The following is a 22,711-nucleotide window of genomic DNA, read 5'->3' as shown; positions in this document are numbered from 1 at the left end:
GGGTGTGTTTTTAGATTGAAGTTGCTTCTTACTGGTGAACGCTCTCAGATTTAACAGTGAGGGATGTTCATGTTTCCGAAGCATAAATTAATTGAACTTTCAGCCAGTTTTAAACAGCGCTGTGCATTTTACCTATACTTGCACTGTTCTACCTGTCTCCTGGTATATTTGTATGTTTTTCCATAACCAATTTTTTATTTCCAATTATTAATATGGTACCAGTGTATAATTTATATATATATATATATATGTATATGTTCATGTTTTAAAATCTAAATTGAAAGTTGGATTTATTTTATTCAACTAAAAAAATCATGTTTGTTCTTGAATAAGTAATTTAAAATCTTCGATAAAAGTGTGGTTTAAGTTATGCATCATTTGGATATTTAAAAGCGTGCTGGGATGAATTTCTACCTTTGTCCTAGTTGCTTTACGGAGTAATGGGTGCTGTTTTTATTATTGGAATCGACGACTTGCCGTATTCTGTTGGTACCTTGGAATCGATTCTAAAGTTGAAGGTATCGAATTGGATCATAACAAAAGACAAAATATTCTTTCGTTATAACAAAGGCAGGATTTGCTGGATCTGTTCGTTTTTCTAGTTTCGACATATCTAAACCATTGCTTATTTTTAAGGACAAATGATAGGGCTTAACTGATCAAATCAGGAAAATGAAATCTAGTCAAGTTCCTTTTATGTATGGCATTATTAACCAAAAACAAGTTAAAAAAGCAGCAAGTTCTCTTTAACAATGTTCAAGATATTATTCATGAGGCTATATTAAAGCAGCAAGCAGAGCAGCTAGTAGTTATTAATTGCAATTCCAACAAGTATGTTCCAGCCTTGGTGATAGCTTAATTAACTAATCGTTGCGGCAGCGATACATTAAGAACTTCTCCATTGGCTTCCGACATTCAACGCAAACACCCTCACGTGGATGCCTCCAGTTCCAGCAGTAGTCTATGGAAGTATCAGACGGTTGCAGTGATGCTCGCTGCGTAGACCTTGGATGTGAGCATTCAACGCAGGAATTAAACTCGTCTCTGCCGTGAGCGCTTCCCGTGCTGTATATTCCTCGAGGCTTTTCAAAACAGTCTCCGCCTTAGCCTTTGCCATTTTAACTTAGCCCCTACCTATCACAGCTGATCTTTTGTTGGAAATAAGACTCAAATCCCATAAGAAATTTATTTAGGATTGATCAAATATTACTTGATGGATAAGAAAATTTGTAAAAAAAAAATTTGAAAGAAAATAGATTCTTAATGAACAAGTTTATATAGTTATAAATAGGTGAAGTCTTTATAAGATTAGGTGAAGTTTTTATATGTTTATGTACGAGAAAAAGATGTAAGAGAGTTACGAGGTTTAATGGGTGGACACCCCATAAGACTATTGAAGTTTTACATCTTATGGATGTGTATATTTGTTTGTGAGTGGACCAGAGAAGACTAAAAAGGTTCACATATGTATGATATAAGGGTGCATATGGGTATGTAATTGGTTGTGTTGAAATGATGCATTTTGGTATATGTTTGTTTGGATTGAGAATACTTCATAAGACTAGAGGAGATTGAGAAGGTCTATGAGTATTAATTGGTGAATGGTTGATATGTTTTTATATATGTTTGTTATTCTCTACAACTAATGGATCTTGTTTCTCATCCATGGATGTAGGTCAGTTGAATCAAATAACGTTAAATTGTTATCTCTTATATGATTGATTAATTGTTTGATTTTGCTTTCGTTAGCTTGATTAGATTAGGGCTTTTTTTGCCTAACAAGTGATACCAGAGCATGGTTCAAGACATGGGAAGAGGTAAGTCCAGAGGAGCTCGATTAAAGAGAAAAGTTCGAGTTCAAGTTTTGATAATTGAGGATCAGTTTACGTGAAGTGTAAAGACACACAAAAGAATATGCTTGTGAGACTTTCATTGCAGGTGGAGCCAAGCATATCTAGCATGAAGACAGATGATTTGATGGAATTTGAGTCAAGGTAGAGATTATTGAGAATAATGACTCAAATCTCATAAGAGATTTGTTTAGGATTGGCCAGATATTACTTGATTGATAAGAAGACTTGTAGAATAAGAATTTTAAAAGGAAAGGGATTCGTAATAAGTAAGTTTGTATAGTTATAAATAGATGAAGTCTTTATAGGGTTAGGTATGAGAAAAAAAAAGTAAGAGAGTTATGAAGTTTTATGGGTAGACACTCCATAAGACTACTAAAGATTTATGTCTTATGAGTATCTATGTTTGTTTGTGAGTGGACTAGAAAAGACTGAAAATGTCCACATAGTTATGATGTATGGGTGCATATGGGTATGTGGTTAGTTGTGTTGAAAGGCTTCACATGGGTATGTGTTTATTTGGGTTAAGTATACTCTATAGAACTAGAGAAGATTGAGAGTATCTATGAGTATTAATTGTTAAGTGGTTGATATATTTTGATGTATATTTGTAATTCTCTACAACTAGTGGATCTTGTTTCTCATCCGTGGACATAAGTAAGTTGGACCAAACTACATTAAATTATTGTCTCTTGTATGATTGATTGATTGTTTAATTTTGCTTTCACTGGCATGATTAGATTGGGGGCTTTTGATCACTTTCATCAAAGTTGAGCATGGTCATATCTCTTGCATAATTTGGTTAGTTTGTATGGTCATTCCATGCTCAACTCTTTAATGCCACATGCTCTCCAACGGCACCTAGAAGAACCATATCAGAGAAACATCTTACAATACATGGCTAAGATTATCTTCCTGGATGGTGGTCACGTTCTTTTGAACTTTTTCTTTAGGGTTGCTTTTTCCCATGTAGAGCATCTTCAATTCAATATTGGCAGTTTCTGCAACAGCTCTTGCAATAGTTGTGAATTTTCATATCCAATCTATATCTTCTCTCCCATACAAGCAAATGAATTTCATTTCTATTAATTGCAATACCAATATATAATATTAATTTAATGATTAAAATATTATCGATACGATTGTTAGATGCTAATTTGCTTGAAAGGATTCTAATCATTTTTATTTACTTAAAAATGGTTTAAAACAATTTGGACTCTTAGGTTTAGTAATATATATTCAAATCCTATCAATCTCAAATATATATAAAAAAAAATGGTTTATTGATATAAGTAGTTATAATTAGGATTGCACATACCTAATTGATTACGGAAGGGTTAATAGAATCTGCCAAGAGTTCAATCTTCCATGTCGTTTCCTTCCAAAGAGCTTCTTCCTTGTTCTTAGTGAAAGGGAATGCCAAAGTTCCCCAAGTAAAGATCATATGAATCGCATTATGATTCACAACTATTCCTTGCTAGTCCAACACCATTAGCAAAAGTTTCTTGCTAAATCCTGAAATCTCGTTGATGTACCTAATCACTACTGGTTCAATCACGGAAGGGTGACCAACTGAGTACCATGGCATTGTTGATTGTAGAAACTCAAATGGTTTTCTCTTTGTGTCATCAAATGGAGTGGACTTATCTTCAACTAGGATCCAAATCGTCTTGAATTAAATCTCTACCCTCATTGGCTGCACTCGTGATTCATTATACATATGCTTGAGAATAAGAAGCTTTTAACCCAGGAGTTCAAGGTCTAAAATCAGTAGTAGCACACTTTTCTATCTTAACAATTCAATGCTGACCTGTATATGTTACAAGTGGTCAAAAACAAGTTGTTCAAACAATTATCATGATAACTTTTTTTTTTAGCTCTAACACGAGGGTATTCCTGGAAAGACAATAAACAAAAAAAAATGGTTAGAAGCAATGGCAAAGAGTGCTCCCTATGTTTGCACTCCAACACATAAGTCAAAGATCGGTATAGAGAAGGTCAGAAGGAGAGAAATGTAAGAAAGATAAGGAATTGGAGTAAAATATGGCCTAGAATATAATACCTGGATGTCCATGTTTATGAACGAAAGGTAAAAGACCTGTAAAAGACAATAATGACATGACTGAGTTGATATGACACTAAATATGTTAGGTCGGTGTCACATATTAGGTCAACCTGAATGTCCAAAATACCCCTAGCTCTTTGTTTACAACTTCTAATAGGAGAAAAGACTACAATACCCTTTTAATCACTAAATACCCCTAACATTTTGTCCTTTCTCCAAACAGTCTAAGTATCATACTGTTGTATATGTGATTAGCTTATTTTTGCATAAGTTTGTAGACTTAATCTCTACGAATGTGAGCTTTGAAAGATTGTCTAAGATCTAACCTCTTATCACTAAGGTTGAACGTCTATAAAGCTGATGTGATGGGTAAGTGTTAGAAGTCCACATTTGTTATTCAACTTGATCTTAATAGTCTTGACATGTGCCAACCTAGCTTCAGTATGATCTTATGCATGTGCTTTAGGTTAGGTATATGATCTGCTAAGATATTATCAAAGTGACTTTGCCTTAGGTGGTTCAAGGTGAAGATAAAAGGGTTTGGATGAGTTGACGAAGTTTGTTTGGTCAATGTGAGACTTGACATTTACTAAAATTCATTCCTTGTGTATGCCTTATGGGTGACCTAGCAATTGGTTCACCAAATCGATTCAACTTGGCATTTTTGTACAATTTGGCCAATTCAAGTAAGTAAAATCGTATTTAAAGAGGAGAAAGGTTTTTAAATGATAAAATTCAAAGTGGGGAAAGTGAAAAGATGCTCTCTACTAGCATTCTAACAAGTGGCATAATAGAGGATGTTCATTTTATTTGAGACACGACTATATAAAAAGTTGTTGGGACTTTCATTTTTCATCATTTTGCTTTTTTGCTTTCAATCTAACCTAAACTTCCTGACCTAAAAAGCTTTCAAGTTTTTTTCAACCTTAAAGTTTTTTTTTCTTTTCAATTGTTTCTCTTATCTTATTTCAGCATTTATTCTTTTCACCATGACTACTAGCGCTAATTCTAAGGGTGAAAAGAGTTTTAGGGTAAAGTCTAGGGGGTCAGCTCATGCATGAAAATGACGACCTGGTTCCACTGATTATCATTGGTCGAGACTACAATAAAACTACCTACTAGCTCAACTCAATGTTAAAAGAAAAGTAGTAGAGAGTTGAAGATAGTGTTTGGATTTAAAGAGAACAGGTCCTAAACGTGGATGAGTTGTGCGCTCAAATTGATTTTGAATTGAAAAATCTTTTTTTTCCCAATCTCCTAAGTTGAACAAACTTTTTTGGTATGCTTTTTTTTTTCTTTAACTATTCTCCCTTTTAAGGTTTAGCCTCGTCGTCCTTTTGCCTCTTTGGCTTTTCACACCATCATCAATGCTCTTATTCTTTCTCCTCTTTCTCTTCAATCAATTCCTATTGACATCTTCTCTTTTTCTTCTTTTTAAGAGTCTCTTTAACCCTTATTTTCTCCTAATGTTATAGTGTTTTTTACCATTGTTCCAACTCAAAATCCCACTCTTACTTAGGAGTTTGAATCTTCTAATAATAAAGACTTCGATGATGAAAGGGACTCTGAAAAGGTACAGACGAAAGAGGATAACCTAGTCGAGGAAAGCAAAGGTAAAAATGAGTCTTTCTCTAAATCAAATGAGCTAGTTAAGGTCCCAATCTATACTCGTTGTTCCTTAGGCATGATTCCCAAAGATGTGATAAAGAACTTAAAGGGAAAACCTAACCTTAAGGATTGTTTTAATATGTGTTATGCTTATCACATTCGTTCTATGGGAATAAACTTTTGTTTTCCAAAGAAAGGGTATAGTATATTGACGTCGAGCACCTCAAATTATATCACTAATAAGCTAGAGCCTTATTGGTTTTGGGTGTATTAAGACCCCATAATGGTCGATCTAAGGTTCCCTTTGTACTTTTATTTGTTAAAATTTTCCTTTATTATAATTTAACACTCACAAAGCTCATCCCTAATTTATTTCGGTACATAATAGCATTCATAATTTTTTGTCAACAGTTAGGTATTTATCTTAGCCTTCCTCTATTTAGGGAATTTTTTTTTGTTAAAAAGTGCCCTAGTGACAAGAGGTGGTTCTACGTAAAGCTCATTTCAATAAAAAATTATTCGTAGACTACTCGAGATTAATAAAAAACTAAAAGCTGCTCTCTCTCTGCATCCAAAAAAATAAATAAGGATGATGAGTTTAAGGCATGGGAGATTATGAATGAGCCTAGAAATTTTCTTGATGTACCTATTTTCTCTCAATATTTGATCTCACAGATCAAGGTAAAATAATGAACTACACCTGAATAAAGGAGTTAGTCATAGATGCTTTATAAGCTGACCTCTCCCAAAATGGTAAACAAGTTCAAGTACTAAGGTAAGTGTAAGATAACATCATAGAGTTTTTAATTTTTTTTAATTTTTTCTAACTCTTAGCTTATTTTTGCATAGATGTCCACCCAACCATCCGAGGACTTTGATTCTCATTTGTATGCACATGAACCAAGGCTAAGAAAGGCAATAGGAAAATTCATCTTGATGCCTCTTTCTAAAGGGTATAAGCCAATAAATCTCTCTTAGAGCAAGCAATCAAGCTCATCGACTCAGCCCTCTGTTGTCTTCAAAGGCAAGCATAAGATGATGGCATACAATGAGCTTTTTATGGCAACTTCTCATCTAACAAAAAAATCTATGATCGAAGCCTTTTCTTTTTTCCTTGAAAATCCAAAAGCCTAAGACTTAAGACCCAGCTAAAAAAAATTTACATGAGTCTAGAGTACACTTCCAATAAGAACCCACTGAATAATGCTAATATGGCCAAAAAGTTCTATAGGCCCTATTCCTTCTAAGCAATAAGTATCATTTCAGCTCGATTTCATTTTACAATTGTTGATTTTATTTTTTTTGAGTCTGAGCTTTGTTTTTATTTTGCGGTCTACCAAAAGCTTCCACTTTAGCCCCCTATTTGCACCAATTAGGCCTTACACTATGCCTATATGGCAATGGCCTACATGTTCAAGGTTGAAAATGATTTGAAGGCCTGAGGTGAAGAGAATCAAAAAAATATTGAATCTCTGGTTGGTCTTCGATTGGTCAGCATCTCTTTTAAAAAAAAGGTCAAACAAAAGAAGAAAATGGATGAGCTAATGGCCAAGATAAAGAGCATACATATAAAAAATGACTTAGTTGAATCGATAAAGGATCAGGTTGAGCTGAAGCTTAGAGAAGCTCAGGCTGAGCTTGCTAAATTGAGATCTTAGTTGAAAGTTAAGGTGAAAGAAAAAAAAATTAAGTAAAAGACCAAGGAGGCATGCAAGGATGAGATCATTATAAAATTCATGGCCATTGAAGAATACACTCAGTTTCAGGTGGAATTCTCTAGAAAGAATGTCTTCGACACATTCGAACTCGTAAAAGATGAGGTGCTCTTTAAATACACTAACCTTAACCTTGACATTTCGGACATCAGCCTTAATAACATCAGGTCAAGGTCTTTACCACTTCAATCTAAGGGGGATGATGAAGGGGACGAGGACACAACTATGGATGCTGAGCTCGAAGTTGGCCTTACACCTAAGGTTGAGAAAGGGCTTACCATTACTGTCACTGCAGACCATAAGAATGCTTGAAGGGCTTTTTTTTTTGTAAAGACCTGAAACCAAATCAGATCACTCACTAAAACTTTTGTCAATCATTTTTTCATCTAACTGATGTGGTGACCTTGATATTGAATGAAAATTAACTTTTTGTTCAAGTTTTAGTTCGATTTTCTTTTTTAATCTCATTAATTCTTTAATCACAAGTTTAAGCTCCAATAAGTTAATCAATTCACCAAAAAATCATGAAGCTCAAGCTTAGACAAATTGAGTGTGGACAATAAAGAATGACTTAATAAATTAATCTTTTGATAAATCAGATAAGCCTTAATTCAAAGTAGGTGGGATTAATGGAATTTAATCAATTTTTTAAGAATATCTTAAATTAACTTGAGAATTTGAATTTAATCAAATAAGTCTCAGGTTAAACTTTGTTGATTAGGTTAGTCAAGGCTCAAGTTTAGGATTCATAATAAATTTTAATTAGAATAACTTTATTCAATAATTTTTAAGTTACAAGTATGACCTCGATTTTGTCTGAGTTATTGGTAGTAAACTTTTAAATTACTTGCATTCTACATCCTTATGATGGGACTGCCATTCATTTTTTACAATTTGTAGGTTGCGTCATGGACAACCTCTTTAACCACGTAAGATCCTTCTTAGGTCGAAGCTAGCTTACCACCTTGTTCATCCATTTATGAAGTTTCAAACTTTCTAAGTTCTAAGTTGCTCTTCTTTATGATTTTACGTTGAACTCTTTTATCGTAGTATTTGGACATTTTTTACTAGTAGTCTACTATTTTAGGTAAAGCTACATCTCTCTACTCTTCTACTAAATCTAGGTTGGCCTTAAAAACCTCTTTTATTTGCCTCTATTGAATGGAAACTATAGCTTTTATCCCAAGTGAAAGAAAATCTCTATTGTGAAGACTTTCGTGGTCATTCTTAAGGCCCACAGGTTTTTTGGAGAGCTTATCGACCCATTTGCCTTTATTCTCTTCTAATTTCTTCTTCAGAGTTTTTAATATTGTTTTATTAACCATTTCAACCTATCCATTAGATTAAGGATAGGGGAACAATGTAACTTTTAGGTCGATGTGAAGGTTGCAGTACCACTTTTTGCACCTTGAATTTTCAAATTATTTATCGTTATCTATTATGATAAATCAAGGTAAACTGAATAGGTAGAATATGTTTTTCATACAAATTTCTTGATCTGGGCTTCTATCATGATAGCTAAGGTCTCAGTTTCAAGCCATTTTATGAAATATTTCAACTGCTATTAGAACAAATCTCCTTTGTCTTATGGTCGAGGAAAATGGTCTGAAAACATCTATTTTTCATTGCATGAAAGGCTAAGGGCTGATAATAAGAGTTAGCTCAGTTGATGGGAGGTACTAAACATGGGTCAATCTCTGGCACTTATTGCATCTCTTTACCAGGTCAGTGGCATCTTTCCTGATAGATGGCCAATAGTAGCCCTATTTAAGCACCTTGTAGGCAAGTGGTCAGGGTTTAAGGTGATTTTCACATATCCCCTTATGAATTTCCCAAAAGACGTAATTTACCTCATCATCGTCTATACATCTTAGGTAAGGTAGGTTAAAAAATCTCTTATATAACTTTTCATTGATTATGGAGTATTGAAGAGCATTTTTCATTAAAGCTTTAACTCAGACCTTGTCTTCAGGTAGTTCTCCCATTGTTAGGTATGTTTTGATCGAAGTCATCCATTATTTTTTTTTTCAATCTATCCTACTAGTTTTTCCAAAATACTCTTTTGTATGAGTTCTTCTACCAAAACTTAGCCTAGATTTTCCATTGTTATCCCGAAGGCTAGTTTGAACAAAGAGTTTACCAATGTATTTTCTAACCTGGATATTTTTCTAACCTCGATCTTAAAGAAGGTGATGATGAATGACAGTGCTTTGTCTAAGTATTTTTGAATTTTTTCTTTTCTGGCTTTGAACTCGTTTTTTATTTGATCAACTAATAACTGAGAATCACTGTATCTAATGATATGTTTAACATTTAACTTAGCTGCCAATTTTAGGTTGGCTAGTAATACTTTGTATTCAACCTCATTATTGAATGCTCTAAATATGAATTTGAAGGTGTACTAGTATCATAGGTTATCAAGATTGATCAAAATGAGGTCAGCCCCATTACTGTACCTAGTGCCCTATTTGTCAACGAAAAGCTTCCATATTTATTTTTCTTTGACTTTTTCACTCTTTTCAAGCAACTTGTCGGCTTAAGCCAATGTGCATTCTATGATGAAGTTTGCCATAACTTGATATTTATGGTGGACCTAGGTAGCATATATAGGTCATATTCACTAAGTTTTACTGTCCATTTGATTAGTTTACCTAGTAACTCTAGTTTTTGGAAAAGCTACTTGAGTAATTGGTCGGTTGACACATGATTTGTGTGAGCTTTAAAGTATGACATGAGTTTTTTAGCCTATGTAACCATAGAGTAGGCCAGCTTTTCCATCCTGATGTAGTTTATTTCTAACCCCCTCGATACCCTACTTATGAAATATATTGGTCTCTACCTTTTTTCTTTCTCTTAGATTAATATTGAACTAATAGCTTGGTCGGTAGCAACCAAATACAAATATAATATTTCGTTAGATCTCGACTTAGAGAGAATAGATGAAAAAGACAAAAACTCCTTGAGCTCTTTAAATGCTTTTTAACATTAAGGAGTCTATTTAAATTCAAATATATTCTTAAAGATCTTGAAAAATAGTAAGCAATGTTCTATCGACCTAGGTATAAACCTATTTAGGGTAGTTATTCTACTTGTTAATCTTTGCATCTCCTTTACTGAGGTCGGTACTTTCATATCTAATATGGCTTAAACCTTTAGGATTGCCTCTATCCCCCTTTTTATTAATCATATAGTCGAAGAACTTGCTTAACGTGACTCTAAAGGTACATTTACTCAGATTAAGTCTCATATTATATTTTTTTTAGGGTATTGAAGGTTTTCTTTAGGTCTTTATAGTGCTTGGCCAAACTCTTACTCTTTACTATTATGTAGTCTATATATACTTTCATAGTTCGGCTAATCTAATTTTTAAAGACTTTGTTGACTAACTTATGGTAAGTCACTCTTGTATTTTTCAGGCTGAACAGTCTAGACTTATAGTAATAGAGGCCTTTTCGATGATAAAGGTCATTTTTTCTTTGTCTTTTTTCAGCATTTAGATATGATTATAGCTAAAATATACATCCATGAAATTAGGCCATGTTTGGTACTATCATTAACTAGTCAGTCTATGCAAAAGAGAGGAAAACTATCCATTGGACAAGTTTTGTTAAGGTCGGTAAAGTATATGCGCATTCTCTATTTGCTTCTATGCTTCTTAATCATGACTACATTAGCTATCTATTTAGGGTAATAGACTTTTCAGATGAAGTCTATTTGTAATAACTTGTTGCCTTCTCCTCGATAGCCTTTTTTTTTAAGGGTAAAAGTCTTCTTCTTTTATTGAACTAGTTTTGTGTCTAGATTGGTATGCAACCTATAAACTATCACCTTGGGATCAATTCTTGGCATGTCTGATGGTGTCCAGGCAAATAGGTCAGTATTATTTCTTAAGAGTTGAATTAATTTTTCTTTATGTTCAAGTTTAGTTCCAATTTACATGTATTTTTCTTAGGTGCTCTCTTAAAACGGTATAGACATAAGGTTTTTATCAGTTCTGATCTATTTCAAGTCTTTGATCAATTATTTCTTTCTACTTAATTAGGTCGAGATCATTTCTTACAGGGACAGATCCCGACATGGCAATTAGTATGTTGTTTAGTAAAATGATAAGTGATGAGAATGCAAAGCTGAACAAAATGTATGTATTTTCATTTCAATTTTTTTTACTAGTGTACAAAAGTATGGTTTGTACTGGTGTAGAGCTTAAAAGCTCAGAACAACTTAAGAATGCACTTATTTCAAGTTGATTTTTTATTGTTGCATGTGCTTACTCTCTTGCTTTCTTGTTTCTCTTCAGTCTCTATTTCTTTTTTTTCTTGTTTTCTATTTTCGATCTCAATCGAATTGTCCATTTGCTTCCTAATCCTTCCTTTCATTGTCGTGATATAACATTATCATACTATGAACTAGTCTCCCTTAATCTCACTAATCGCATGGGGTGTTGAAAACTTTACTTTTAAGTGGAGAGATAAGTCTATGAGTCATATAATAGACTGACTAGGTCAACCCAATATCATATTGTAGGCTAATGAAATGTCCACGACCATAAACTCTATAACTGAGGTCATTATTTTTGGCTTAATTCCCAAAGAGATAGGTAATTTAATAGTTCTTTTAACATTACCTAGTTATTCCCAAATTCAATCAGAGTGGTGGTGATCGGCTGCAGTTGATTTTCCTTAATTCTTATTTTTTTTATAGTGGTATAATATAGGAATTGGTTGATCTTTCGTTATTAAATACGATCATTTTGTCTATGTAATTGTACATCATAGTTGTGATTACTATGGCATCGTCATGAAGATATTTAATTCTTTTTAAATCATTTTAGTTAAAAGAGATTATTTCATCTTTCTAATTATTCTCTTTTTTTATCAAAAAACTAATGGCCATGACTAAGCCTTGATCAAACTTTCTCTTGGCCGTGGTAAAGCTTACCTTAGTGATTACGTTCATTACACCAGCAATAGGTCTATTATTGGTAGGTCAACATTTTTTTTTATCTATACTCATCCTTTTGAACTTTTCCTCTTTAGTTTTTCATCGATCTTTTTTTCCTATTTTTATAGGTTTTTTACAGTTTCTTCTATAATTTGACCTATTCTAACCTTGTCTTTGTTGGTCTAAAATCCTTTCTAGCTAGCTTCTTTTGATCAGAGCTTTAATTTTGTTCTTTAAATCAACACATTTCTTAGTGTTGTAGTTTATGTCTTTATGAAAGGTACATTTTATGGTCAGATCCCTTATTGTGTTTTGTCTTAGTGGTTTTAATCATTTGAACTCTTGATTTTTTTTTCAATTTGTATCTAAATTCTCTCTCAAGAGATATTCAATACAGTGTAGCTTTTTTCTCAACCAAGGCTCATAACCTTATGTCTTTTCCCTCTTCAAGGAGAATTATAGAAATCTTTACCTTTTTTATTACTAAAGAAGGAAGATGAGCCTCTCTCACTTTGACCCAAAGAAGAGAGATAAGTCTCTCTTATAATGGTTATTTTTTATTATAGCTTCAATATTTATATATTTTTTGATCATAAGTACAATGTTGACTAGTATCTTCGATAGCTCTAAAGACAATGTCAATTTAAGATGGTACTCTTTATCACTGAGTCTACTTGTTAGGATAGTTATGGTGGTTGTCTACTCTGAATCTTTCAACTATAAAGTTTCAACGTTAAAATGCATCTTTCAAATACTTGTTTCTGCTTTAATGAATTGACATCAGGCTTAAAATTATCTTATTAGTTCTTTAGTTACTTACAAAATAAGAAAAGAAAGAGTGGTTGAGCTCTTTAAATATTATGATTGACCTCAGCTTGAGACACTATCTTAGGATTGAGCTATTCATTTGAGGGTAGTGACCAGTCCTTTACATATGAGCTCTTTATCTACACCCTATATCATCATATTAGTTCTATAGAGTTTAAAATGATCAAAGGGGTCAGATGTACTATTATAAGTTTCTAAGGTCAGCATTTTGAATCCCTTTAAAGGCATGGCTCAGTTAATTTTTTCAGTGAAGGGTGAGGTCTCCAGAAACTTAATCTACTCCTCAAAAGTGACTGCTTTCCCTTTTAGTTCCTTTTTCATGGCCTGTATTCGGGCCTTCAGGTCTTTGCTCAATTAGGGTTTCAGGTCAGTTTGTTTTGATTTTTAAGTTGTGGCATGTGCTGAATTATGGCTAGAGTAATGATAGGCAGTTGAAATATTATGTTATTCTTTCTTAGAGGCCAAAAAAGCTTTTACTTCCTTGTAACTCAGTTACCTTTTTGTAGCCTATTGACCATAGGTGATCAGATCGGGCATGTTTTAAGTTTAAGGTGGGGTTATGACGTGTAGCATTTGTTTCAGAGCTTGTATCTATTCAGCTAAAACTTGAAATTGTTTCATGGTTGGACTGGTCTATTATGGGGCAAATTAGTTTGTGTGCTGGCTATTATGTATTTTCATTCTAATCGAGATGATTGTCTCTCCTTCCTCAATGGCTATTTTTTTAGGCAGTATGATTTTAGGCTATGTTGATGGATAGAAAGCCCTTACTTGGCACATCAAATATTTATACCGAGCTTTGACCTGAAGGTATTCTTGAAAAGGTAATAAAGGGAAGAAAACGATTAAAAGTAGAAGTAAGAAGTATTTTTTACATTTGCACTCTAACGCACAAGTCAAAAATCGGTATAAAAAATGTCAAAAGGAGAAAAAGGTAAGAAAAATAAGGAATTGAAGTAAGATATGGCCTAAAATGATAATACCTTTATAGGCAAGAGATGAAGAACTTGTGAGGAACAATAGTGACGTGGTCGAGCTGATGTGGCACTGAATATGTTAGGTCGATCTGACATATCAGGTCAGCCCAAATGTCTAAAATGTCTTTAGCTATCTATTGACAGCCTCTAATAAGGGAGAAAGACTACAATGCCCTTTTAACCACTAAATACCTCTTACACTTTCATATATAAATTGTAAATAAATCTTGATTTCATAGATAAGTTCAAGAAAAGAAAAAGAAAGGATAAAACAGATCCTTTGCTTGGTGGTTCCATCCCAAAGTTACGACTATAAATCAAAGCCTTAAGAATCATCATATTATCAATATGGGTTACATCAAAGAGGCATAACAACATTTTATATGCTTCAATGTCCTTTCTCTCACCTGTATCAAATTAACGAAGTTCATTATCGTTTATAGTTAACATTATATATTGAACATTACGATTTATATACCTTTTTAGCTATTTATCATGATCCATATAATTTCAAGTGAAATCTCGCAAGAAAAGTGAAAGGATGAATTACTTATATGTTGATGACCACTTTTGAGTATCTCCATAAGATTGGTGTATATACTATTGATTATATGTGTAGCTCCCAAGCATCTATAGTCGATGATATGAACTTGAGAGAAAACACCAAATATATGAAATAATTAGATAAAAAAAATTCTTTCCTCCTTAACCCCTACATTTAAAGAACAATTGATAGCATTAACATTAGGAGATGACTTCTAATTAATTGTACAAGAGCTTTAAGCTATTTGTATTTTATTGTTTCCATATGAAAATAAAACAGAAAAAAAATTTAAGATGGCATGAGAAAAGCATAGTCGTGGCTAGCTTAACCAAATATTATGATGTACTCATGACTCATGCTGATGAGGCCTATAATTTAAAATGCACAAATCAATATACTTTGGATGGTCTAATAAATAGCTGAAGGGATAATAGAATAGGTAAATGACATTTCTAGGTCTTCAAGGCTAATGCAGTGAGATGGAAGCTCCTTGAGTTTGACAATGCACTTGGCCATGACAAGCATCGTGTTGATGAGGTTGGAAATAATCAAATTATAGTTTCAAAAGGTCAATTCGTGTAAGAACTTTTGGCAATTACTTAAGGAGTGAAACCCCTTTGACAAGTGGATTGGTGGTGTAAAGCTAGACAACTAGCAAGAATTCACCATAGGCCATGGCAAATGCTGCCAAGGCTAGTACAACCTTTGATCCTATGAATATTTTTTAACTACCTAAGCTACTGCCAAAGTTGTTGAATGTTCATTTTCACCAATTGACCACTAATAAGCTATCTATCATTATTAAAAAATGTAAAACATGTGTAATGTAAAGGTTGATCACATGATCTATTACCCAAAATCAAAGTTATTCATTGAGGACATTAAGGTAGATATAATGTTATTCATCTAACTAAACTGATCAAACTTGGTATTTAATAGTTCAAAAGAAGATGAAGGCATTTGTTATTGAGACATAATAATAATCAAACAGCTTTCTAATGTCATATTAGTATTTAATGCTAACAATAGTCTAACCTCACAGGAAATTCTATTTATGTGACTGATAAAAAGACAAGTAATTCATCAACACTAAAATGGAAAGCTCTTTCACATAATGCATCCACTTGCACATGTATTCCCTATACAAATGTTGTATTGATTAGTCACACCATAACACAAATATTGGTGAAAAAACATATAGGTGGTAAGGCTTTTACCTAAACTGATCCCTGGATAGCAAAGATTGCTCAACAAATGATGTCTTCAACAATGTCAAGTTAAAATGTATATTATGTTTAGTTGACTTATAAGGTTGGCTTTATTTTTAGATATATCTCATGGGCTTTAAACCCATTTATGTTTTTGTATATATGTATTTTACAACCCTAAAAATAATATTGGTCTTTCATTCTTCAAGTCATTATGGTATCACAGCTTTCGGTGATTGTTATTTCTTTTTATTTTAAGTCAGTTTGATTTGCTATTTTTTGAACTTTTTTTTCTTAATAAATGGTTGTTGCATTTGTTTTTTTTTTTTTTTGTCATTTTGTGAAATTGGGTAGAATTGGTTTTTATGCCATTAATTATAGCTTGGGTTTTGTGAAATTGAAATTGCCTTTGTCTTTTCTTACTTTTATTCCTTGGTTACAGGTTGACTAAATACTTTATTAGTTTTGGATTGTTCACCTGTGTAATTGGTTTGTCTTTGTTTCACTTGTGACGAATTTATTAGTTTAGTAGCTTGTTACTGGTTGATCAGTTTATTGGCTTTGAATTGTTTTTCTCTTATGACCCTCTTAAAATCATCATAGCCTATTACAATGAAATTAGATGGAACAAACTACACTCATTGGTCTTATTTTATGTGAAACTTTTTAAAAGAGAAAGGACTTTGGAAATATGTTACAACTGATAAAAAAATGTCTGAAAGCTTTTAATGGATTAAAAATTTTTGTGTCTGAATATGAATAATGGGAGATTAATAATAGCAAAATTGTTACCTGAATTGCCAGTACTGTTACTCCTTCAATTAGTATATAACTTAGGAAATTTGACAATAATAAAGAGGTTTGAAATTTTATTGAAAAACATTATGTTCAAACTGATTTTGCTTAAAGATATAAACTTGAGATGGATCTTGTTACTTTGAAATAGAGAAAAGGATAATTAATTTTTTATTTTCATTTTGAAATTTCAATTATTTGGGATCAATTAGTTTTTGTGAAACCTAAATGGACTGTTGATGCAAAATTATATTACCTATATAGAGAAAAAAGTCATCTTGCACAATTCAAATGGCACTTCAAGATGATTTTGAGTCCATTCGTGCTTCTATTCTACATTATGTCATTTCTCCTTTTATTGATGTTATTTTGTCAAAATTGATGGTTAAAGAAACTAGGAGAGGCATTTTAAATCAACCCAAATGAGGGGAAAATACTATTTTAATAGCTACTGCACGTCCAAAAAATTTTATCCCTAATTCATTTGGCTCATCTCAATGAAGGGATTATTCTAAGATTGAATGTTATTACTGTCATAAGTTGGGACATACAAAGCATAATTACCCAGAATTGAAAAAAAAAAATTGGCTTGTGTAAAATGAGACAAGTTGTTGCTATGACATCGTTTACATAAACTTTTAATGTTAACTCTCACTCCACTGTAGATCAAACTTAAAAGATTATTCGACAGGTTATTTCTAGTATGAGTAACAACTTTATAGGTAAAAATTCTTCTACATCTACATTGTCAACTACTTTAGGTGCTAATTCTAAGGATTGGATCATTGATTCTGGAGTTTTTAGTCATATGACTTTTGATAATTCTATCTTAGACTTTCTAAGTCCTATTACTTGTTTACCTTCTATTCATACTGCTAATGGTTTAAATATGTCTATTACTCATATTGGCTCTGTCTCATGTTTTCAAAATATTTCTTTTGATAATATTCTTTTGGTTCCATCACTTTCTATGAATTTGCTATCTATTGGTCAATTATGTGATCAAGGTCTTGATGTCATTTTTCGCTCATGGTTGTGTGGTGCAGGATTGTTTGATAGGGAAAATGGTTGGGACAAGTAGTAAAATTGAAATATTATTTGTTTTAAAAAAATTACATGTGTCACATCATCCTTTTGGTCAATTTGATCATCCTTTTGTGTAAAAATCTTTATTAGTTTCTAGTGTTCAAAAGCTTTCATCTTTTTCCCTTTAGCATTGTAGGTTAGGACATATTTTTTGTTCTAGACTTCAATATTTGGTATCTAGTAACAAGTTAGGTTATGTTAAGTTAGAAACATCCAATAATTGTATCAGTTTCAAATTAGCAAAACAGTTTGCTTTACCTTTTAATAAAAGTGAATCAATTCTTTATCTTCTTTTGATCTTGTTCATTCTGATATGTGAGGCCTATCTCATTTAACTATTATGGAGGTTCTTGTTATTATGTTATTTTTATTGATGATTATTCAAGGTAAACTTGGATTTATTTATTTCGACATCCTTTGAATTTGCTTAAATTTTATCAAGATTTTACTGCCATGATCAAAACAGCTTTCTATAACAATTAAATATTTTTGTGTTGATTCTACCAGGAAATATCAATCAAGTCATTTAAAAGATTTTTTTATTTCTCAAGGTACTCTTCTTGAATCATCTTATACTGATATACCACAACAGAATGGTGTTGTTGAAAGAAAACATCATCATATCATGGAAACCACTAGAGCCTTGTTGTTATCTTCATTATTTCCTAAAAAAAATTTTGTGGAAACTGCATTTATTTTAGTTTATGTTATTAATCATATTCCTTCTTCTGTCATTGGTGGAATTTCTCCTTTTGAACGTTTGTATAACAATACTCCTAGTTATTCTAAGCTTCGTATTCTTGGTTTTATATGTTTTATTTCATTTCCTAAAGTTTTGTGTGATAAATCATCCCAAAAAATTGTCATTTATGTGTTTTTAACGTATAGTATTGGACAAAAAGGATATTGTTGCTATGATCCTATTACACAAAAACTTCATGTTTCTCAGTATTTTACTTTTTAGGAAAATATTTTGATGTATTCATTGCCTCATTTTCAAAAATCTACCAATGATCCTTATGGGTCTTTTTTCTTTTTTTTTATCATTTTATTTATTTAAATGACTCTAATCAATCTTCTCATATGTCCCAAAGTTCTCCAACACCTCAGCAAATTCATCCAAATGAAGCTTGTCCCATCACTAACTCTACCATAAGCAATCCTACACCATCATTGTCCAATTTGTTAGAGCCATCTATCCTAGAACTTAGATGTTTAACACTTGAGCAAATTCCTTCAAAACATTATCATGATTTTCATTATTTCTTATCTACTATTCTTTCTATTAATGAACCTAAATCTTATTGTGAAGCAAGTTCTAATCTTCTTTGATAAGCAATTATGAAAAAAGAATTAAATGCCTTAGAGAAAACTCATACTTGGGATTTTGTTAATTGACCTCTTGAAAATTTTGTAGTGGATTGTAAATGGGTGTACAAGGCAAATACTAAATCAGATGGGTCTATTGAGACATATAAAACTAGGTTGGTTATAAAAAGATTTACACTAGAGTATGGTATTGACTATGAAGAAACCTTTGCTCTTATAGCTTGAATGACTTCTGTTCGAACTCTTATAGCTATTGCTTTTATTCAAGGATGGGCTTTATCACAAATGGATGTAAAATGCTTTCTTGAATGGAGATCTTCGTGAAAAAGTTTATACGAAACCTCCTTATAGATTGTATTGCCAAGCTAAGCAAGAGTGCAAGTTTCAACGAGCTTTATATGGTATTAAACAAGCACCGCGTGCTTGGTTTGAGAAATTCAGCACTACTATGCTTAACTTCGAATGTGCAGAGTTGTTATCATTCAGCATTGTTTATTCATTGATCTAAAAAAGGTATTGTATTTTTGCTTCTCTATGTTGATGATATGGTGATAATCGAATATGCTAATTTTGGTATTCAAAATATAACAAAATCATCTTAGCAAAACATTTAAGATGAAGGATCTTGGTCCATTACAATATTTTCTGAGAATTAAAGTTGATTGTTTCTCTCATGGATATGTCTTGTATTAGGTGAAATATGCTTCTGATTTTATTTCTAAAGCTGGCTTATTTGATGATAAAATTGTTGACACTCCTCTTAAAATTAATATCAAAATGAAAGCTACTAATGGAGAACTTCTCAATTATGCTATTTTTTATATATAGTTGGTTGGTAGTCTCATATATTTGATAGTTACAAGACCTGATATTAGTCATGTAATTCAAGTTGTAAGCCAATTTATGATAGCACCTCGAATAATTCACTTTACTATAGTTATTAAAAAATTGAGATATTTGAGAGGAACGTTACATAAAGGTTTGTTGTTCTCATCAACTTCTAAATTAAACTTCGTGCTTTACCTTTTTTTTTATTAGGCTAGTGATGATAATGATAAATGTTTTACAACTAGTTATTATGTTTTTCTAGGTGATTCTTTGATATTTTGGAAAAGCAAAAAGCAGACAATTGTGGTATTTTCAAGTGCTAAAACAAAGTATAGAACTTTATCAAACACTAAAGCAAAAATTTTGTAGTTGTGTCAATTACTTATAGATTTTGGTGTTCACACACCAAATCCTATTACACGCTTTTGTGATAGTAAGAATGCAATTCAAATCGTTCACAATGATATTTTTCATTAACGGACTAAACATATTGAAATAAATTGTCATTTTATTAGACAAGAGATAAGCAAAGGCATCATTATGCTACTGCATACTTCTTTTGAATCACAAGTGATGGATCTTTTTATAAAGTCTCTTTCAAGTTTACATTTTTGTTATTTAGTTTTCAAACTCCAATTGTTTCATTTTGAACCATCTTCAATTTGAGGGGTTGTTAAAATATATATTATGTTTAGTTAATTTATAAGGTTGGGCTTTATTTTTGGATATATTTCATGGATCTTAAACCCATTTATATATTTGTATATATATATTTGACAACCCTAAAGTAATATTGATTTTTCACTCTTCAAGTCATCAAAGAATAGGTTTAATACTAATTTCAATAGCAGCAGGCTTATGGGTGACCTCGATTTGCTTCCCCATTGCTTTGCCACCTGAAGTGGAGAACATGTGTGGATCACTCCTATGAGACACAGATGAAAATTCCACTATATTAAAGAGGTGGATTCTTTGGTATAAGTCAAGGAAGCAAATACCCAAGGTGTAGTTGGATTATGTTTGCCGTGACTCATAGGCCTTAAATAGTTCATTTGAGATGGAATTGCTACCTTGCTCCCAATGAGGTTTAAGTTATGAAGTGCTGCCAGAGGATTAGAATTTTAAATAATGGCTTGGAAACATCTTGTCCCATTAGTCCCAGATCTTAACAGTATCAAGATTAGTCCAACTCCTGAGATTCCGACACTAGGAATTTTGGCAACTTTTACCTCTGAAACGCATGTTCATTGTTGAATGTTAATGTAAAAAAATGACTGTTCTCTGATTATTTTAGAGTTGCTTGTAATGTCGTGATTCCCTTCCTGAACTTTTCATTTTTCAATTCCTTTCTAAACAGGATTCTTAATGGAATGCCCTGGCAGATATAGCTTAGGATGATGATCCTGGAAAAACTATACCTGAAAATTTTCAACAAAAAAGAGTAACCAGTATAGAATCTGATTTTCTTTGTAAAAAAAAAAAAGAACCCAGCCAATGTAAATTGGTCAATGTTCCTTTTATGCAACTATTACAGTTATTGAAGGAGCCTTGCGTCTTTGAGGCGAAAAGCTAAGAATCAAACTTTCCATCTCAGCTTTAATCTTGTAGCTGCAGAATGTTGATTTGCCAGGAGCTGATAACGACCTTAATTTATTTTCTGTCAAGCGTACAACTTGCCTTTCAAAAGCATAACTTGGAATATAGTAAGAAAAGCCTAATAAAGAAGTTGCTATAAGGCACCCCTCTATCGCACAGAAAAGCAAAAGAACCATTCAGCTTGATCACATCAAGACGTCTGCTATAACGAAGAAGACAAAATGGAAGGGAAAAAAGGAATTGGCATCCAAGTTAAAGGCTTCAAGCCTTCAAGGGTAGAAATTCACACTCTATAGGAAAGTTAATAGATTTGATTCAGGCCATTAGGTGATGCAGGGCAATGGTTGTACACAACCAAGCTGATTGATGATTTTTGTGTTATTTATTCTTCTTTGGATTGATCAGAAGATTCAGTGTCAAACAATTTTGAGCTCCCTTATTAGATTATCTGGAAGAATGAATATGGTATTTTCAACAGCACAGCATTAATCTGATCAAAAGGGAAAGATTGAGCAGATGAAAATTTTTTCTATCAATATAAATTGTTAAGGAAATTCCTCTGTAATGTAATGCCAAATCTCTAGGTCTGTCTTGTCTCCTAATAGAAAATTCTGACATTTAGTAAGTAGAATATATATTTCTTTGTTCCAAAGTTAGTATTCAGTTTGCTGAAGACTCATTTTCATTCTTCTGAAATGCAGGTAGGTATGCATACCATACCTACGTTTAATTGCATATTGTAAAACATGCATTTTTAGACTAGGAAAGGCTTGTCATTGACATGTTCAGTGAGGGCCTTCCACCACTATTATGAAGTTAAACTTGAATGCCAGATTATAATAATTCAAAAGAGGAAGAAATCGGTCGGTAACTCCTCCTTTCTCCCTTTTCTTCCTCTAAATAAGATTTGAAATGCTAACTTTCTCTCTCGGAAATCATCACATCAGTCTCCAGTCCCTTCAACATATGTTATTTCAGTCAGAAAATCTGTTGAGATTTCCTACTTAATTTAGTTACAATTATTCATAGGCGGTCAACTTTTTCGTAAGCTGCTTACATCTGAATTTAATAAAATTCATATATTTTTATAAAATTTTAAGTTTCCTCACTTTTGTCTCACATGTTTTCGTATTATAAAATTATGAGATCCAAAAGTAATTCATGTTAACCGTAGTTAAAAGTCCAACCCCAAAGTCTATTAAACGTTCTTAATAGTTTGTTAATCAGACAGAGCAAAGAAGAAAAGGCTGCAACACAGAAAGAATTGGAGTACCGTGATGTTGCTTTCCTTATTAAATGTTCTTGCTCGTTGAAATGGATGCTTTGAATTAATCAAAGACA

The 22,711-nt window shown here is 32.4% G+C and overlaps 1 non-coding gene and 1 pseudogene across 1 annotated transcript; one reads left to right on the top strand and one right to left on the bottom strand.

Moving 5' to 3' along the window:
* Positions 1-20: 20 nt before the first annotated feature.
* LOC149520144 (small nucleolar RNA snoR137) lies at positions 21-170 on the top strand. The gene has a single exon (XR_016335343.1). It is a non-coding gene; the product is annotated as a small nucleolar RNA snoR137 (small nucleolar RNA).
* On the bottom strand, positions 66-21,546 carry LOC111317678 (protein SIEVE ELEMENT OCCLUSION B-like; annotated as a pseudogene).
* Positions 21,547-22,711: the final 1,165 nt, after the last annotated feature.

Source organism: Durio zibethinus, chromosome 2, assembly GCF_047325235.1.
Source record: "Durio zibethinus cultivar Kanyao isolate XHJ-2024 chromosome 2, ASM4732523v1, whole genome shotgun sequence".
Classification (NCBI taxonomy): domain Eukaryota; kingdom Viridiplantae; phylum Streptophyta; class Magnoliopsida; order Malvales; family Malvaceae; genus Durio; species Durio zibethinus.
The sequence above is the reverse complement of the archived record's forward strand: the minus strand, read 5'-3'. Positions and strand labels throughout refer to the sequence as shown.